The 19,548-nt window shown below is 48.5% G+C and overlaps 1 protein-coding gene across 7 annotated transcripts in view; it reads left to right on the top strand.

Moving 5' to 3' along the window:
* Positions 1 to 19,548, top strand: part of EXTL3 (exostosin like glycosyltransferase 3) — a 131,049-nt gene that overhangs the window by 76,399 nt on the left and 35,102 nt on the right. For 2 of the 7 annotated variants that reach the window (XM_058802143.1, XM_058802146.1), the window contains one exon: positions 1,045 to 1,147. The exons of 1 other annotated variant lie outside the window; for it this stretch is intronic. The gene's annotated coding sequence lies outside the window, so the exon portion shown is untranslated. Of the gene's footprint in view, positions 1 to 138; positions 259 to 1,044; positions 1,148 to 8,777; positions 8,988 to 10,068; positions 10,165 to 11,705; positions 12,067 to 19,548 lie in introns of those variants that run through there. 4 more of the 7 variants (XM_058802145.1, XM_058802150.1, XM_058802149.1 and 1 more) reach the window with 4 other exon arrangements.

The following is a 19,548-nucleotide window of genomic DNA, read 5'->3' as shown; positions in this document are numbered from 1 at the left end:
ATAAAGCAGCAGCAGCATCCAAGGACCAGCCCTGAGTCCCTGCTGGGAGCTGGGGCTGGGGAGAGGCTGCGAGTATGGAACACATTAGTGAGAGTCAGGGTGGGGACAGGCAGGCTGGGATGCTCTGCTGTCCCAGAGGCTGTGTGGGAGGATGAAGGCAGGATGTGGATGATCCTTTTTGTTTTAAAACAAAGGGAAATGCCACTGACTTCGCCCGAGAAGGATAATCCTGGAGCCTTGGGCTTTTCTTAACAAAAGGTACTTTATTTTTCTTTTAATTTTTTTTTTTTTTGGTCTGTTTGTCTGCTGAGATCAGAGGGGTTGTTTGCAGCAGAGGTGTGGCTGAGAGAGGATTTGAGCTAGGGGAGAAACTGGATGGAGAATTGGTGGGAATTGCTGGGCTTGAGGCTGGACTTGGTGGGTGGAACTCGTGGTTGGAACACAACAGGTTGGGCTGGGTGGTTTGCAATGATCCTCTTGGACCTTGGCACTCATGGAACAAAGGAGATAATGACTTTATTTAATATTTTTGTGGGAAATGATCCCATGGATGTAATGTGAGAGCTGTCAATTATCAGGTGTTGTACAGGAGGATTTTTGGGTGAAGTGAGGGAGTTGAAAATGCCTGGAAGGGGCTCAGAAGTGATGGAGCAGGGAGATGCTGCTGACCCACATCCGATCCCTTTGAGGTTTGCAATTTCCCTTCTCCAGGTGGTCTCATTTGTGCCTGATTCCCCCTTCAGCCTCCCTTACTCCCCGGCAGCTCAAACTGTCAAACTTGTAGGAGCTTCCAGGCTTAGGACCACATCATAAATCACAGGATCCCAGAATGGTTTGGGAGACAAGGGACCTTAAAGCTCCTCTCATTCCACACCCTGCCATGGGCAGGGCCACCTTCCACTCCGCCAGGGTGCTCAATCCCTGTTTGGAGAGGTCCGGAAGGAATGTTTGTGTCAGAGTTCCTCTCCTGCACGATGCCTCAAGGCCATGCAGAACTTATTTCATGACTCCATGTGGTTTTGTCTGTGTTTTTCTGTTCAACAGGAGGGAAAACCTTGATATCAGCACTGGGAGGAAGAAGAGAGGTGGAGAAGGAGTCGATGTGGGATGTGGGACAGGTCTGAGCCAAGGAGCTGAGGGACAGCAGGTAAAGCACAAAGGAGCTCTGCAGTGTCAGGCTGCCCCATGCCTGCGGTTAAGCTGCTTCTTCCCTTGCTGGATTTTAACATAATTCACCAAAACATCTCACACCCTCCTAGCAAAACTCTCCTCCTCCCCATAGTCCAGTTGGAATAATGTTGAGATGAGAAAAGCTTGTAAAAATAGGGCAGGACCAGCACAGTGTCACCCCCAGAGCTTTAATCAAGCTCCTTACATATTTTTTGGCCATCAGCTCTTTCATTTAATCATCCATTAATTGCTGAAAGTTTTAGCCAAATTCATTTGGCAGAAGTTGCAGGCAAAGGAGCAGCATTTCACAATATTCTGGTTTCAGCACTTTTCAATTCTGATTTTAAAAGCAATGTTGAATGTCACTGATGGTCTGAGCTCAGTGTCTGTGTGCCTCAGGATCCAAATCCCTGCACACAGCTCAGGGGGAAGTTGGGCTCTGAACATTTTTCTTCTTTAGCATCATTCTCTGGGCAGATTCTTGTCCCCAAACTCTTTGTAATCAAGGTGTGAGGATGAGTCCTTGGGTGCTGATCACAGCTCTGGGGTGGAGGTGTGTGGTTCTCTGGGAGCTTTCCAATCTCACTGCAGAGGCTGGAATTGCTGCCAGCAGCACATTTCTCCTTCCCCAGTTTCCTTCTCACTCCTGTAAGGCAGCCAGGGGATGAGATGAGATTTTGTGCCCTATGCTGAGCTCCTTCAGGCAAACTCAGGCTCTGGAGTGTTGTCAGAACTGCTGATGAGTTTGGGCTCCAGCAGAGGTGTCAGGAGTGAACGGAGGAGTCAGGGAGTGGCATTTGCTGGCACAGGGACACGAGGACAGCACGGGGCAGTGGCATCCTGCACAAAGCTGCCCAAGTTCTGGAGTGGAAGCAGCATGTGGATTTTGACTGGGTTACTCCAGTCAGAATCTGGCTGCTAAATCTGATTCCTGCTCTCAGGAAAGGTGTGATGGGCTGTGGTTCAGCACAGAGCACACGAAGTGCTCTCAGGGTCCCTTGTGGCCATGAGCTCTGCTCCTCTGAGAAGAGATCCCAGCTGCAGCTCCAGTGACACATGGCCAGTCCCAGCCTGTGGACTTCCCCAGTTTCCTTCTCACTCCTGTAAGGCAGCCAGGGGATGAGATGAGATTTTGTTCTCTGTGCTGAGCTCCTTCAGGCAAACTCAGGCTCTGGAGTGTTGTCAGAACTGCTGATGAGTTTGGGCTCCAGCAGAGGTGTCAGGAGTGAACGGAGGAGTCAGGGAGTGGCATTTGCTGGCACAGGGACACGAGGACAGCACGGGGCAGTGGCATCCTGCACAAAGCTGCTCTGTCAGCCCAATCCAGCACATGGATTGTGACTGGGAGCCACCAGAGTTCCTCCAGTCGGAATCTGGCTGCTAAATCTGATTCCTGCTCTCAGGAGAGCTTGGATGAGCTGTGATGGGCTGTGGTTCAGCACAGAGCACACGAGGTGCTCTCAGGGTCCCTTGTGGCCATGAGCTCTGCTCCTCTGTGAAGAGATCCCAGCTGCAGCTCCAAGGACAGACTGACAGACACATGGCCAGTCCCAGCCCCTGTTGTGACTCCCTGTCAGAGGGTTTCTCCAGGAGCTCTGTGTCCTTGGGAGCCGTGCTTGGAGCATCTGCTCTGGATATTCTTGGGGCTGAGCTGCTTCCAGCAGGCTTAGCAAGTGTGCCTGTGATTTCCTGCAGGAAATCCAACCATGCAGGGTGGTGTTCAGGTTGTGGGACTGTGACTATCAAACCATCATGGCATTCCTAAGTTGCCTTTTTTCATTACTTTTTAAAAAACCTGGTAGCTGTCTCCCCACCCCCAACCCCATATCTGTGCTTCTATGGAGTTTTTTTTCTCCCTGCCTTGTTCAAGCGAAAGAGTAAATCCTTTTTGATTTATTCCAGAGCAGCCCTCGAGCTCAGCTCCTGTGAGAGCCTGCTGACTTGGAGTTCAAAAGATCTCACAGCTTTGAGGCCAGGCTGTGGTCTTCCATCTTGCCTCAGAGTTAAACTGAAAGAGAAAATTCCTTTTCTTCTTAAAAAGAAAAATCACCATGCTGTGTAAGGGAATCAGGCTTACCTGGAGCAGCAGAGAATGCCAACATGCAGAATTCCAGGTTAAAAATCTGGTTGTTTAGCAAGGCTTTATTTTCAAGCACTGAGCACGTTGTTTAGGAAGTGTTTTGTGGAGATAAATACTCCTTTAAAAACAGAGCTGCTGCCTGGCTGGGAGCCAGCCTGTGATCCTACATTAAAGCATTTTTTGGGTGTTTAAACCACTGCATTACCACGGTGGCTGGAAATGGAAGTTCTTATCCCTGGCTTCCTGCAGATCTGCAGGGTTAGATGACATTTTAGGAAGAAATTCTTTACTCTAAGAGTGGTGGTGAGGTGAATAGGATTCCCAGAGCAGCTGTGGCTGCCCCTGGATCCCTGGAAGTGTCCAAGGCCAGGCTGGGCAGGGTTTGGAGCAGCCTGGGACAGTGGAAGGTGTCCCTACCCATGGCAGGGGGATATTGGGATGCTCTTTAAAGTCCTTTCCAGCCCAAATCATTCCATGATTCAATGAGGTGCAGACATATCTGGCATATATATATATGTGTGTTTATATGATTTATATACATATATAGAACAAAACAAACCTATAAGAACTATTTATATCCTATTCCACTTCCACTGCTCCCTGCTTAGTCCAGATTTATGCAGTTGTGGCTGCAGCTGTGAGCTTGCAAGGGCAGAGATAATGGATGGAGGACTTTTAATAACTGTAGGGACCCTCCTTTTAAAATCCAGCTGCTCTGAGCAAGGTGACCTTGGCTCTGACTTGGAAATCCAGCCCTGCAGGGGAAGGAGATGCTGATCTATGGAGCAAAATCTTGGCCAGACAGAAGGGAAAGCACAGGTTGGGCTGGTGGAGTTTTCAGCACTCTTGAAGTTGTCAGGCTGTTAAAACTATGGGTGCTCTCCCAAATTTGAATTTACACCTGGCAGTAGTGTATCTCTGTTTTTCAAAAAGCTCCAGTCGTGAAGTGGAGAGAGAAGCAGCTTTTTCACAGCAGCACAAAGGACTGGCAGCATAAGGGACAGCTCAGGTAGCCCTCAGAGGTGTGAGGGAAATCTCACATTGTGTTTTCTCAGAGAACTCCTCCAGAAATCCTTTCTTTCAAAGTTTTTGGGCCTGTGGAGAGTGTGCATGGAAGCACCTTGGTGTTTTATCCCCCTTTTCAGGAAAAAATGTTGAAAGTTGAAAAAAAATGTTGAAAGAAACCTGAAACTGTAGTGATTCTCTGGGATGTGTGGGTACAGTAAAGGCACAGAGCTCAGGTGACAGTAAAGGACAGGGAACAGAGTGGCTCTTCTGTGTTCTGTCCCATAGAAACAGAAAACCCATATCCTGACCTTCTCCCATGTTCTGAGCCAGCAGTAAAATAGGAATATTTTGTTTTTTTTTTTCCCCCAAATCTAATTTGAAACATGATGACTGGACCATTCTTAAGCAGCTTCCAACTTAACAATAAAGAAACTTCACGGAGTGCTTGGCAGGAGTCTCTGTACATAATTTAGATCATAATCAGATGCATTAACACATTTTATATGGATCTCATGGGGGCCAGGAGGACGAGGTGTGCTGGGTAATTTCTTCCCAGATTCCTTTACCTGATTGTTTATTACTCTTGGGGACTTCATTTGTGGTCCAAATGTCACCAGCAGAATCCTGCTGCTTCATGTGCCTGCATTCAAATTCCTTAATTGCTGTGTTCTCCTCAGTCTTTCCATCCAAAGGGAGGATGGGAAACAAAAGCAAGGACCCAAAATCTGCAAACTGCTCTGCCTGGAGCTCCATGGGAGGGAAGGTGCTGGGAGTGCTCCTTGTTTCCCACTGAGTACAATCAGAGTCTGCTGCTGGGGAGCTGCATGGGGGAAACACTTCCTCTCCCTCCCTTTCCCTTTGAGATGTTCAACAGCAGCAGCTTTAATTTTATAAATCTCCTGAAAGCTTTTCCACGCTCAGAAAAGAGAAACGGTCGCACATCTCTCGCTTTGCTTGATTGTTTTGCCATGAAACCTCCTTGTGAGATGTCTCCTTTGACAGAAAGATCTGCTGCTGCTTTGAAAAGTGATATTTTGGATGTCTTTCTGCTCTGCTGGTTTGTGTTGTCCCCACAAAAGGCAGGCAGGGAAGTTCCCTGTCACTTCAACATCTCTTTTATACATGCTGGAGTAAAAACCCTCCCCAGGTTGGTGGCATTTATTTGTTACTGAATGCCATGGAGTGGTGTAAAAGTGGGATTTTTTAAATGGAGGTTTTGCTCCCAGATGGGAGCACAGCTCAGGTTTGGGACGTGAGGGGCTGCTCTGTTCACTCACGGTTCAGAGGTGGCCTCAGGCAGCTGCCATTGATCCACAAGTTGGCACAACCAGGAGTGAAACCTCCAAGGCAGGTCAGACCTGGCCTGGGTGTTTGGGCAGGGGAGAAAGCTCAAGAGTATGAAAATGACTGACTTACACCCTGGATTTGGGCCAGAGAACAGGCCCAAAACAGGACCACAGCAGCCCATAACAAAAACACAGAGCTCCTTCTTCCCCTTTTATCTGTGCCTGATAATGGTACTGAAAACCACCCCAGGCCAGAGGAGAAGCATGGATTTGTTTGCGTCTTTTTTATCTTTTCTCTTCAATAATTGTTTATCAACATCAGGTGATGATGCAACAGCATCCCAGATTAGCTGAGCTCATAAAGTGGCTTTTACCCCAGAGCACAATGATGATGATGGAGAAGTGAATATCCTTAAAAATCAGAGTTGATGGGGTTGCTGAATTTCCATTTTGTGTTCTGAGTGAATCCCCGTGTCTCACCCTGTGCCTCCAGTGCCTTGTGCTGCTGAAATGTCCACAGGGAGAGGGTGAAGAGCTGAGAGTTTGGGGCCTCTCCCACAAACTCCTGCCTTTCCCTGGGTTTTCCAGCTAAGTGCTGAGGAATGGTGTTACTTGCAGGATATTCCCCCTCAAGATATAAAAGTTAAGGTTGTTTTACTCTCCTGAACAAACCCTTTAACCTCCTTCTCATGATTCTAAATTGGCAGGAGAGCCTCAGAGCAGCTCGATGCAGGCTCTGAAGGGTTTGTGTGAGCAGGGCAGGCAGGAGTGCATGAGAGGGAGAAAATATCCCCAGTCCCTTTGTGTTTATAGCCATGTCACAGGCATTTCCTTGCTCCCAGTTGGGATTGATGAATTCTCCTTAGGTCAGTGGCCCACACAGTTTTGACAAGCTCAATGGTTTCTGGGTCCAGCCAGCAGAACTGCTGCTGAGCAGGAGAAATGAGGAATTCAGGTTGTTTTTAACATGGGAATTCACTCTGCTCCTTTAAACTGGCAGAGGGCAGAGTTAGGTTGGTTTTTTAGGAAGAAATTCCTTACTCAGAGGGTGGTGAGGCCCTGGCACAGGGTGCCCAGAGAAGCTGTGGCTGCCCCTGGATCCCTGGAAGTGTCCAAAGCCAGGTTGGATGGGGCTTGGAGCAACCTGGCATAGAGCAAGGTGTCCCTGCCCATGGCAGGATGATAAAAATCATCACTGGATGATTTTTAAGGTCCCTTCCAACCCAAACCTTTCTGTAATTCTGTGATTCTGTATGGGGAAAACTCTTTAAATATCACAAGGAAGGGAATAGACATAAATAAGGCACAGTGGGAAAGATGAAACAACTCTTCTGGTGGCTGGGAATGGGGATAAAGTGCATTTTTGTGTATCAGGCAGGAGGATGCTGCCTGTTGTCAACGTGTGTGGTTGCCCTCCTCTGGTTGGAAACAGAACAACCTCCCGAGACTGGAGACTTTTTTGGGGGCAGGACTGTTGTGTTTCTTCAGAGGGACTTTGAAAAGAGTCAGGATCATTGCAGATGCTGGGAATTGGTCAGTGCAAGGTCTCACCCTTCATCTGCAAAGCCACCCTGGGCAAGGGACGACTTCTGAGCTGCTGGATGGGCACAAATTGTGCAGAGCCAAGGGAGGCACCAAAGCCAGAACACATCACCAAACATGGACAGACTCTGCATGGGTGGGTGCAGGGCTTGGAGAGGCTGCAGAACACAGCTTGCTGCAAGATGTGGCTCTGAGGAATGTGTCACCAGGGCCCGGTGACCCCACAGCCCTGTCACACCTCAGAGCAGGCACTGACCCCTGCCTGTCTCCCTGCTCGGCGCAGCTGGCTTGAGTTCTGCATCAGGCTGAGAATTATGTGACAGATTTCATTAGCAAATCATTTGCTGACCTTCAGTTTTATGAAAATAGTCTGAAAGTGAGTTTATCAGCAGTTAGCTGTTCCAGCAGAGAGGCAGAGGCTTAGAGGATTTAAGGGAGCTGCATCCAGCACTGGTGATTTCCACTCGGGTGTGTTAGACCGTGTCCTTGAAGGCTGCTGATGCTAAGCCAGGTAATCCTGGTCAGCAAAAAAACTGACTTGTGCTTTTTGGGATTTTTTTTAATATCTGGATCAGGACCAGCGAAGTCAGGGAGACACCTGTGTGCCTTGCTAGAGTGTCTTAAGGGTGAAACCTTTGCTTTGCATTTGGAGCCATTCCAAAATGTGAATCCTAGGAAGTATAGATTTTGTCTTCTATGGATTTTGGCAAGGCAGTTGTTGGAGCAGCTGAAAGGGAAATGAACCTGAGAGGAGCTTTTAACTTTGGTGAAACTCAATAGTTACTTTTCAGTAACAGGGAGGCATTAAAAAAAAAGCCAAACCTGATGACATCTGCAATTCAGGCAGCATCTAATCCTTGCGGTTTTTTTCTCCCACTACAGCAACCAGACAGGATCCAGGGTGGGATGTGCGCATCTTGTGTATCTCCCTGTATGCTGGATACACAGAAGGATCTGGGGAAATGATTGTGCAGTGCTTGAGCAGAGAGCTGATCCTTAAAGGCCGTCCCTTAAATGTCTTTTAATGCCAGCCCAACCCATTTAATCTCACAGTGTTGCTCTCATGAATGTTTTATCACCTCCTACAAGTATTAAGTCCTACAATGCCACTAAAACACGTTGAATTTTAGTGTGAAAGGGGTGAAAATGTCTTAACTGAAGAGATGTATTCCTGTGTCCCGAGGTAAATGGTGGGGAGAGGGAAGCACAGTGTGCAGGGAGGCTCCTCTGCCACCAGCTCATACATCCAGTGAACATCCAGTGAAAGACTTACTAAGAGTTATTTTTATTACCCATTACAGCTTTATCTAGTTCAGATATCTCCAGGAAAGGCTTCCACCTTCTCTCTGGCATTTCTGTGGATTGTAGAACAAACAAGTTTGGAAGGGATCTTTGGAAGTCTCTGATTCAATGTCCTGCTTATGGCAAAGGTAGATGGGATTGCTCAAGGCTTTGTCCTGTTCAGGTTTGACTGTGCTGGGCTGGAGCTCCCCAGGCTCCTGTTCCAGTCATTGGTTTTCCTACTGAATATCCACACAGGAGGATACTCAACAACCTGAATATCCACACAGGAGGATACTCAGCAACCTGAATATCCACACAGGAGAATACTCAGCAACCTGAATATCCACACAGGAGGATACTCAGCAACCTGAATATCCACACAGGAGGATACTCAGCAACCTGAATATCCACACAGGAGGATACTCAGAAGCCTTGCTGCTGTCAGGGTGACCAGCATCTGCCCAGGATGGTTTCAGAAGACAAATCCATGAGGTTCAGTTTGCCCACAGCACATCTTTTTGCCCTTCATGGGAATGGATTCCAGGAGGATCTGCTCCATCCATCCCTGCCCACAGCCTTCAGCTGGCAGCAAGGCGTTGCTGTCCTCTTTATTCCAGGTACAAACCCTCTGCGGGGTGAGTTTGTGCTGTCAAAGTTAATTCTCAGAAAATGACTGCAGGTAACCTTGGCTTCCTCTTGACTGGGCTGCTCATGAGCTTTCATTGCCTTCTCTAATAAAACCTTCACAATTGCTTAGGGACACTTAAAAGTTGTTAATGTTTAAATAAAGGGATTAATTTCAGGCCTCCTGCTGCTGAACTTGTACGTTGGAATTTTGAGGACGTGCCTTTTCCCCGCGAGGTGGGAACAAAGCCTTTGATCAGCTAAATGGGCTGGAGCTCGTGGTGAGGAGCCACTGAACTCCTCAGCATCCATCTGCACTTGCCAGGCAATGGAAACTATTAAAATGGCTCCAGAAAGAGTAAATACACAAGGATTTTAGGGCATGGAAATAGGCAGGTGCCTCAGGAACTCCTGCCCTTTAAACCTGTTCCTGCTGTTGATTTTATTGATGATTGAATTGGTATTTGAACATTTCCATGCCTTTGTTTCCCCACCTAGAAATGACTTCCTTTTGGGTTATTGAGCTTGGCTGACACATATAAAAATTGTCAAGGTAGGGTGCCAAGTGCACACAAACTATTTTAATTTTAGTGTCTTTTGAAATCTTGGACTTTTTGTTCTCCCTTTTATCTGTCTTCTTTCTTTTTAATCACACCAAATGGAAATAAATTCACTCACAGCTGGTGCTGGAGAAGAATCATTAAGCCCATCCAGCTGGCTGTCTCGGGGCCAGAGTGGGATTGTTCCCTGTGCTGCATTTCCAAAGTATTTCATCTCCTTTAGCCCTGTGTTTGTGGAGTGATGAGCTCCCTTCACTTGTGTCTGCTCCCGTCATCGATCCGAGTGGGAAGGGCTATTTTTGGGTGGCTGTAAGCAAATGGACATCAGGCACTATGGAAAGGGGACTGGGTTATTTTTGGAAACCCATCAGCAGCCGTGCTGGCAGGTCCTGCTGTGGGATTTGTCTTCCTCAGCTGGGCTGTCTCAGGTTGTGGTGTCGTTTCCCAAGGTTGTGAACCTCATTCCTTGGATGTGAACCTCATTCCTTGGATGTGATCTGGGCTCTGAATGTGGAATTAGCAGCTGCTGGAGATGGTGTTGATGGCATCAGTTCCTGGGATTTAATTCCCCCCAGGCCAGGTTGGATGGGGCCCTAAGCAACCTGATCTGGTGAGTGGCATCCCTGCTGGAATGATGAGCCTTAAGGGCTTTTCCAGCCCAAACCACTCTGGGATTCCGGGATTCCAAGCCAGCCTGGATGGGAGGGATGCAGGGTGGTGGTGGAGCTGCAGATTTTGGGGCAGAAGATGAGGTTGGCTTAGGGGAAATGGAGTGGAGCCAAGCCATGGAGATGATCTCATAGTCAGAGCCCTCGATGGACGTGCAGATTTGGCATCTGCTGGTGGCCACCGGGCAGGTTTTGGGGTGCTCTTGGGAGTTTGGGATTGTTCTGCTTCAGTGGATTGCAGAAGAGTGATGTTTCCTTGGTTTTGCTAAGTCCTTTTCATAATTTTTTCATGTTTAGGACATGGTTCAGGGTGGGCTTGGCAGCGCTGGGTTGTGATTTGGACTTGGTGATCTCAGAGGGCTTTTCCAACCTTGATAGTTCTGTGATTCCATGATTCCATCAGCATTTTGGGACAGCAGAAGGTGAGGTTGGCTTATGGGCAACGTGGGAAATGCACCTGGAGTGGAGCCAAGCCATGGAGATGATCTCATAGTCAGAACCCTTGATGGATGTGCAGACTTGGCATCTGCTGGTGGCCAAGGGCAGGTTTTGGGGTGCTCTGTGAGTTTGGGATTGTTCTGCTTCAGTGGATTGTGTGATGTTCATCAGAACATCATCAGAAGGGTGATGCTTCCTTGGTTTTGCTAAGTCCTTTTCATAAAGAATTTTGCCATGTTTAGGACGTGGTTCAAGGTGGGCTTGGCAGCGCCGGGTTGTGAGTTGGACTCAGTGATCTCAGAGGGCTTTTCCAACCTTGATGATTCTGTGATTCCACGATTCCATCAGCATTTTGGGACAGCTGTGGCACAGTTTATGTGTGGAGCTGATGCTGCTTGGAGCCTCTGGGCTCTCCAGCCCCTCAGCTGTGAATGTGCAGGTTGGAATCTGGGGGCAGTGGCCAAATCAACACCATCACTGTGGGCAGCTCGGAGAGCCCGGGCTGAAAACCTCCTGTGGGGGATTTAGTGCACATTATCTTCTCTCTCTGCCTCAGCAAAGCCCCAAATCTAATTTCAAAGGTCAGAACATGCTCTCACCTGGGTGTTCCCAGCCTTTTATAGAGTGCTTGAAGGCCATTTCCTAAAATTAGCTGCTGCAGGGGAAAGCTGATACTGGCTCTGTATCAGACCCTTTCCAAAGCTCTGGATAATCATTTACCTGATTACTCCTATTGAAACTCATGGGTAAAAGGTAGAAAATGGAAGAAAACCAGAACCTGGTGCTGCTCCTAACAGAGAAATAAAACCATGTGGGTTTTGGGGCAGAATTCCTCTTCTTGGTTGTTGTTTTTGGAGGTGTTTTTTTTGTTTTCCCGAAGCTTTCCCAGGCTTAGATTTCAGACTTATTTTTGTTTTCCTCGAACTTCCTGGTGATCCAAACATGCTGGGGAGCTCTGGGAAGGGGAACATGTGACTCTGAAGGAGGCTGAAATGGTAAAGCACACTCAGATCTGCTAAGCAACAGCATTGACACGTTTAAATAAATCTGCTGTTGACTAATATAGAGTGACATATTGAGAGCAATTAAAAAAAAAAAAAAAGGGAAACTAGGCACAAATTTGGGAAATGAGTGGAATGGGAACAGAACAAAGATGTTAGAGAGGACGCTGGATAAAAGAGAGGGAGGGCTGCTCCGCAAAAGGAGCGTTCTGGAGAAACCAGGGTGTCCATCAGGAAGGGGGAGACAATAGCAGAAGTGCAGATTGGTGCTGGAATTATCCCTTGGCAGTAGGATCCTTGTATTTCTGCCTCCCTGCCAGCTCTGCTGGCTGCCAGGATTGAGAAGATTTGTGCTGCCTGGTGCAGAGAGGAGCATGTGGTGGGATGTCAGGCAGCTTGGAGAAGGTAAGGTGGCACTTCTCGTTCCCGTGGTGGCTTTGGGACTGTTGTTCCTTTGGATCTGCTGTGATTTGGGTGTGAGTCCTGTCATTCCCATCCCTGTGGATGTGTGTGATGCTGGAGAAGGGAGCAGGGACTAAATTAGGAGGTGTTGGGTTTGGAGCTGGTGAAAGGAAATCCCTTAAAATCACAGAATGGTGAAGGAACCTCAAAGCTCATCCCATTCCACTCCCTTGCCATGGGCAGGGACACTTCCCACTATCCCAGGCTGCTCCAAGCCCTGTCCAACCTGGCCTGGGACACTTCCAGGGATCCAGGGGCAGCCACAGCTGCTCTGGGCAACTTGCAGAGCTCATCTGTGGAAGCTGCTGCTGCAGGAAGCTGTGAAACTGAGGGCTTGGTGTGTTTTCCCTTTCCCTTTTCCCTTTTCCCTTTTCCCTTTTCCCTTTTCCCTTTTCCCTTTTCCCTTTTCCCTTTTCCCTTTCCCTTTTTTATTTTTTACAGTTCAGACTCTCTACTATTGAGAATGTCTGTGATTGATTGCTTCAAAAATAAAAAGGTATTTTGGTGGACAGCTGTTATTCTTCAAGGGCTCCTACAACTCCTGTTTGTTAATGGTTTGGAGGAAATTGTCCTGAATAAACTGTTCTATGCCTGATTTATGGTTATTTTACACCAAAGAGGCTGCAAATGAGGACTGAGGGGCTGAAGTGAACGGATCATTGGCTTGATCTAATACTGTTTTATTCCAATATAACACAGCCATCCTGGTGCTTCCTTAATATTTTTTTTGGATTCTCTACAGAGGCCAAATTGAGCTGTGAATTTTGTGCCCATCTCAATGATTTTGTTCCAGGCTGGTGCCTTCGTGTCCATCCTTGTGGCGCGTTCACAGTGGAGCTGTGTTTGCCAGCAGCTTTCCCAGCTCTGGGAATGGCTCCCCTTTCCCTGGCTGCCCATCAGGTGTTGCCTGGTCTGGCAATGGAAAACTCACACACTGCCCAGCCTGGGATGGTGTGAACTGAAAGGGAGAGAGCTCTGCTGTCCCTCAGGGACATTTTGTGCAATCAGAGCCATTCGTGGCTCCAGCACTGAGATGAGGGTGAGATGGCACAGCTTGAGATGCTGGGGTTGGCTCTCCTGTCCAAAATAACTGCTGGGAATGGCCAGGAGAGGCGTTTGTGGACTGCTCATCCATTAGCACCTCTCACCATCTATTTTCCTGAAGTGAGCTGGAGCCAGTTCCGTGAGTTGGAGCCAGTCTGATCTTTGGGATGATGGCTGGGAGGCAGCAGCTTGTGTTGGAAGCAGTTCCTTCATCTGCATGAGCCTTGTGCTGGCACTGTGGCCCACTTTTCGAGCTGCTCTGAGGACATTTGGCCCCTCTTCCCTCCCAAAATAGCTGCTGTGTGTCGGAGATTCCTGCCTGGAGGATTTGGGAGCCAAAGGGAGCTCCAGCCTTCCCAAATGTGCCCTCTCTGCTGACATTTGGGTTCCCCCCACCCTGTGCCATGGGCAGGCAGGAGGGGCTGCATGGTGAGGGTTATTTGGGTGCTGTCTGGAGTGCAGGGTTATCCACAATATCCGTGGTTCCTCTGGGAATTTCCCCTCCTGGCCATGGAATCACATTTGTGATGTGAACTATTCAAAGCCCTGTCCTGAAAATGCTGCTGCCAGTGCAGGGGAGCTGTTAAACCACAAACTCTGCAAAAACTTGGCTGCTTTGAGGTGCTCAGTGACAGCAGCAGCCTCGGCACTCGTGGCTGAAGCATTTGGGCTCGCTGTGATTGCAGCAGACAGATTGTCTCAAAGCCACAAGGTATTAATTGGCTTTCATGTTCAATACCAGTTAATAAAAATTTCCTTAAAAAGACACATTGCTGAGCTTGAGATGCTCTTTAATGTTGTCAGAGGGTTCTAATAAAACAGGGCTTTGGCATCTGCTCTTACCTGTTAGTCTTCCAATGACTGTTGAATCCATCAGCTGTTTGCACTCAGATTTGAGGGATGGAGCTCACCAAAGCAGTAACTCTGTAGAAATGTTCTGGAAATAAGGAACTGAAACTCTTTATGGGGTACTGGAGAGCCCCATGGAAAACTGAAGGCATCCAACATTAAGAATTCAGCTCCATTTGTGCTGCTGTTCCCAGAACTCACGGGGGCACATTGACACCACAGATATTTTTCTCAAAATCCCACGCTGAGCATTGCAGGGCCATTACAAGCACTTGACTAAATAATCATTCCAGCTCTTTCTCCAACTAGGAGGACACCATTACATTCAGGAGAGCATCTGGGAAGTGCATTTGGACCAGGCTTTAAGCTTGACAAGTTTTGGGTTTCAAAGGCATTTTAAAAGTGCTCCCCCAGCTCACACAAGGAGCCATGCTTTGGTGCCTTGGCCTGGAAGGCAGCGTGGCAGCTAAAAAATCTATTAGTGAATTTCAATTTACTCAGGATAAATCCTTCCCTGAGGATTGCTCTTGTTCTCTGGAATTACAGGGTTTGTCATGATAACAATTTTCTCCCTAATTTGTCCCTTTTGCACTTCCTTGGTGCGAGCAGGGAAAGCAGCAGCAAAACTCCAGCAGGAGAGAGGTCGAGGGTTCTTTTGGACCAGGAGATGTGTGGAGGGTGCAGAAGGGACAGTGAGGCAGCAGAGCTGTGGGAGAGGGAGGACAGGAGAGACCCAAATGGGTGGAAGTGGGATTTGGACAGCAGGGAAAGGCTGGTGAGAGAGGGGGGCAAAGAAAACCATCTCAGCAGCTGCATTTTGTGCGGCCAGTCCTGTATCCTGCAGCTGTTCATTAGAAATTCTGTTTATGCCACAGGGAGTTTTGGAGTCTCTGAAGCTGACACAGTTTTAATAGACAAAGACATTTTGAGTGCAGCACATCTGCTCGGGGATGCTGAGGAAGAGGCTCCATGCAGTAGTGCCATTGGTTGAAGCATTTCATCGTGCTTTTATTTTTTTTTTTAGACCTCTCTTTTATCCTAAAAAGTAAATTTTGAGGTCAAAAGAAGTGCTGTGTTTGCTCATTAAGTTTGCAGCCCTCAAACTGAGAGTCCTGCTGTATTTTTCCTAATATCCCAGCCCTGGGAGCCAGCAGAATCGCCTCTGACTTGGGAGGATCCTAAAGCACTTCCCAGAAGTGACCATCACAGAGGTGTACAGCACAGGCCTGGGTGCTGCTCCAGAGCAGAAACCTCCTTTGGTCGATGCTGCATTATTAAATATTTGATGAGTAGGTCTTAAATTGATCAATTTCTTTCCCTGCAGGCTCAATCTAACCCTCAGCTTAACTTCTATAACCCGCAAAAAACCCATCTTTCCAAAACCCATCTCATCTCGCTCGGTGCTTGAATCCACCTTGTGCAGGTGAAAAGTTAATTCCTTCCTTCACCTCCAGCTCTGATCAGGTTCCTTGGATCCCTCCTTGCCTGACCTCTCTCTTAGCTTCCAATAACCAGAACAGTGTCACTGTGCCCTTCCCAACTGCTGTTATTGCTACATCTGCCCTGCAGCATCTTCTGGATATTTTCTACCTTCCTGTTTTGGTAGGAGCAGTTTCCATGCAGGATGCACATCTGAGTGGGGTTTGCCATCTCCCCTCCTGCCTTGTCCAAGTGTGTTGGGCTTCTCCAGCCAGGAACAGCTTGAGAAGAGGTTTTTTTTTGTTGTGTTTCTTTGTGATCTCTTGGAAGGGCAGCACTGGGCAGCAGTGACCAGGCAGAGCACAGCGTGTGTGGAACGATCCCTGATCCAGCATCCCAAATCCAAGCGGTGGTGGAGCTTTGTAGGAATTTAATTACCATGGGTTGTGCTGCTCTTATCTCCTATCATCCGCTCTGTTGCTGGTTAATGACTTCTGGGTGTCTTCTTGAGGTGTTTTGAAGTTTTTGGCCATGTCCACATCTGCAAGTCCTGTGGAGTGGAGTGGAGTGTCCTGCAGGGACCTTGGTTAGGTTTTATAGAATCCCAAAATGGTTTGAGTGGGAAGGACCTTAAAGCTCATCTTGTTCCACTCCTGCCATGGAAAGGGACACTTTCCACTGTCCCAGGCTGCTCCAAGCCCTGGTTCAGCCTTGCTCAGGAGGGAGAAATGGAGATTTACAGAGATGTTCCAAGGGCTGGAGCCCCTCTGCTCTGGGGCCAGGCTGGGGGAGCTGGGGGTGCTCACCTGGAGAAGAGAAGGATCCAGGGAGAGCTCAGAGCCCCTTCCAGGGCCTAAAGGGGCTCCAGGAGAGCTGGAGAGGGACTGGGGACAAGGGATGGAGGGACAGGACACAGGGAATGGCTCCCACTGCCACAGGGCAGGGATGGATGGGATATTGGGAAGGAATTTTTCCCTGTGAGGATGGTGGGGCCCTGGAATAGAATTCCCAGAGAAGCTGTGGCTGCCCCTGGATCCCTGGCAGTGTCCAAGGCCAGGCTGGACAGGGCTTGGAGCACCCTGGGACAGTGGAAGGTGTCCTTGCCATGGCAGGGGCTGGCATGGGATGATCTTTCAGGTCCATTCCCTCCCAAACCATTCTGGGATTTGAATTCCCATCTTGCTTTGCAATAAACTGTGTGGGATAAAACCCCACCTGCTGTATAAATATGGCTGATCCAACACATGAAGTGATTTAATTTTCTTGGTGTGATTGATCAGGCTGCCTGGAACAGAACAGCTCTCATTTAGGTGGTGCTGAAGCATCTCCAACAAGTGCAGCAGACCCTGATCTTGACATTGACCCCGTGCAGCTGAGAGAGGAGGGAGGAGCTGGAGCTGGGCAGGGATAACGTGGGAGCAGGTGGAGGAGCTGTTTGAGGGAGGGAAGGGACATTTGGAGCTGGGTAATTTGGCCCTGTGGCACTGATGAATGTCACTGAACCTTGCTCAGATGTGGCAGCCAGGGCTCCCAGGTTTCTCTTGGCTTTCCCTGGATGTGAACTTCCCGCTGTCCCTGGGTTGTGAGGACCCAGTGCTGCCTCCTTGCCCCCTGAGGTGCACAAGAAACCATCTGTGTGATTTCATGTTTGTTAGAGACCTCTCAGTGGAGGTGCTGAGTCTCCAGAACTTTATTCCCTGTGTGCAGGAAAGGGGCAAACTTTCATAAACCCCACACAGATGGATTATTTCCCATAGAGACCCACCCTGCTGAGTGAGGTGCCGTTAAACTCTCTGTGTGTTTCTGTGCTTTTCAGGCAGTATTTCCTTTTCCTTACAACTTCCCCAGGACAATGAAACTTTTTAATTTGTGCTTAATGATGACCTGGAGCTTCTGTCAGAGAGCAGGAGCCTGAACCTGCCACGTGGTTGTTTCCTGCTATGGGAGCAGCCACGAGGGCGTTTTAGGGGAGGTGAGAGACTTTTGTGGTTTTGCCTTGGGGAAAATAACGTGCCTGAGCAATCTAGGGCTGGAAACCACAAAGAATGCCAAGGATTTGACCTGTCTCGCTGAGTCAGTGTTTGGGAAACCAGCCCTCCTTGAGCTGACCTCCTCATGCTGCTTTCATGTGATGGGGAGCGCCCGGCTCTTGGCTGTGGTTTAACCTCAAGAGAGTTCTTGTTCATTAATTACTGCAAGGTAAAAGCAAAGAGAGGCTTTGCTTCCTCCCACACCTAATTTATCCCTTTGAGAAGCGAGTAAAAGCTTGTGCCACTGCATCCTGGAGCATCCTTGGTTTGCTTCCCACGTCCCAAAATATCCTCAGCGCTTTGTAAGCGGGAATGTGGTGAGCACTGCAACATCAGCCATGGTGGTTTTAGGGATTTTCCAGCTTTCTTGGAAAACTCTGCCCTCTGCTCCCTTGCTCTGAGCTTTGGAGAGGAGAGGGGTGAACTTTGTATCCAGGATTTTCTGCCACTCCATCCCACAGGACACAGAAGGATTTGCTCCTATGCTGGATGTTCCTTTGAGCGGAGGAGTGCTTGTGTACAGCCTGGAAGAACAAATAAAACACTGTGACTGCTTTATTACCAGAAAACAACACTAAATAATAAATTTAAGAGCTAAAAGCTCTATATGTAAAGTAGATTTCACAATGCATTATGCAAAAAGCAGAAAGGCAGCGGAGAAGGAATCCACTGAAGAAGGCAGGCTGGGAAGATGGATGATCTTGCAGACAGGACGAGGAGATGTGGAGTGAATCCCAAGCTGGCTCAGCTTCTCAAGTGACCTTGGCCAAGTTGTTTCTCCACACCTCCATTACCTGCTCTCTAAAACCAGGATGTGGTTTTCCTGTCTCCAGGATTTCATCAGAATAAAGGAGTGTTTGTGAAGCGCTGGGCTGAGCTGGGCCAAGGAACAGGGACAGCCTTTGGCAGAGGGCAGAGTTCAGGCACCTGTGAGCACCTGGGGAGAGATTTCTGTGTTTTCTCAACATTGGGGGAGAGGTTTCTGTGTTTTCTCAACACTTGGGGGAGAAGTTTCTGTGTTTTCTCAACACTGAGCATCTTCTGGAGCACAACCTTGTCCCAGTGCCCAGATGAGAGCACAGAGCTGAGAGCCAGACTCAGTTCTTCACTCGTCTGCCTTGAAGAGTTTGAGGTCACCTTTGCTTGGTGGAGACAGAGGTGGAGGCCTGGGGGTGCCTGATTTCCCCTGGGGGCTGGAGAGAGGCAGTGTCAGAGCTGGGGGAAGGCTCAGGACTTCTTAACTCCAGGTTTCTCCTCACATTTCTGAATTGCTGCCACCTGGGAGCCTGGACAAAGAGCCATACAATATTTCAGGTGGGAAGGGACCTTGTGATGTCTGTGAACCTGGGCATTGTCTAGTGAGTTTTGCTATCTGTTGGTCTCAAATCCTCCTTCAAATCCTATTTAAATCTCTTTCCCTGAGTCCTCCTAACTCCTGCAGGATGATCATTTTCTCCCTTTGAAACAGCTGAACCCTGTCTGTTGCCACCAGACCTGGTGTGGTGTAAACCAATCCATGATCCAAAGCCCCAGAATTCCTGCTCAGAGCCAGGTGCTGACCTCTTGGCTTTTCCTGCTTTTTCCTTCATCATTTCCTGCAGCTGGGAGGGCAGAGAACATCACTTGTGTGATGTGGTGGCAGGAGGGAGTGTTCTTCTTCCTCCAGAACTTGGGGTGGAAAACTCAAAGTTCCTCAAATGCCACTTCTAAATCCACTTCAGCACTTGTGGTTTCCCACTTTTCCAGGATGAGCACATGGAGGGGCTCTTGGAGCATTTTTCCAGGATCCCTTTACCCCACACATGCCCGTGTGGATGAGGAGCAGGGCTGGGAGCAGGTTTGGCTTTGCATGGAGCTGCAAGCGTGCAGAATGTTCCTTGCTTTGGATAAAACTCCCTGAAGGCAGGGGTGCAGTTTATCCCTGGAATTTCCACATTACAGAACCTTTTACCTGTGCATATAACAGCATTGATCTCAGCCTGGGGGGATTGCTCTGTACCTGTGAGCTCTGGAGATGCTACAAATCCCTCAGGATGATCCCTGAGACTGCTGCATGCGATTTCAGAGTGAATTTTCCATCTGC

The sequence above is a fragment of the Ammospiza caudacuta genome, chromosome 3, assembly GCF_027887145.1.
Source record: "Ammospiza caudacuta isolate bAmmCau1 chromosome 3, bAmmCau1.pri, whole genome shotgun sequence".
Taxonomy (NCBI): Eukaryota; Metazoa; Chordata; class Aves; order Passeriformes; family Passerellidae; genus Ammospiza; species Ammospiza caudacuta.
This window is presented reverse-complemented; position numbering and strand designations above follow the sequence as displayed.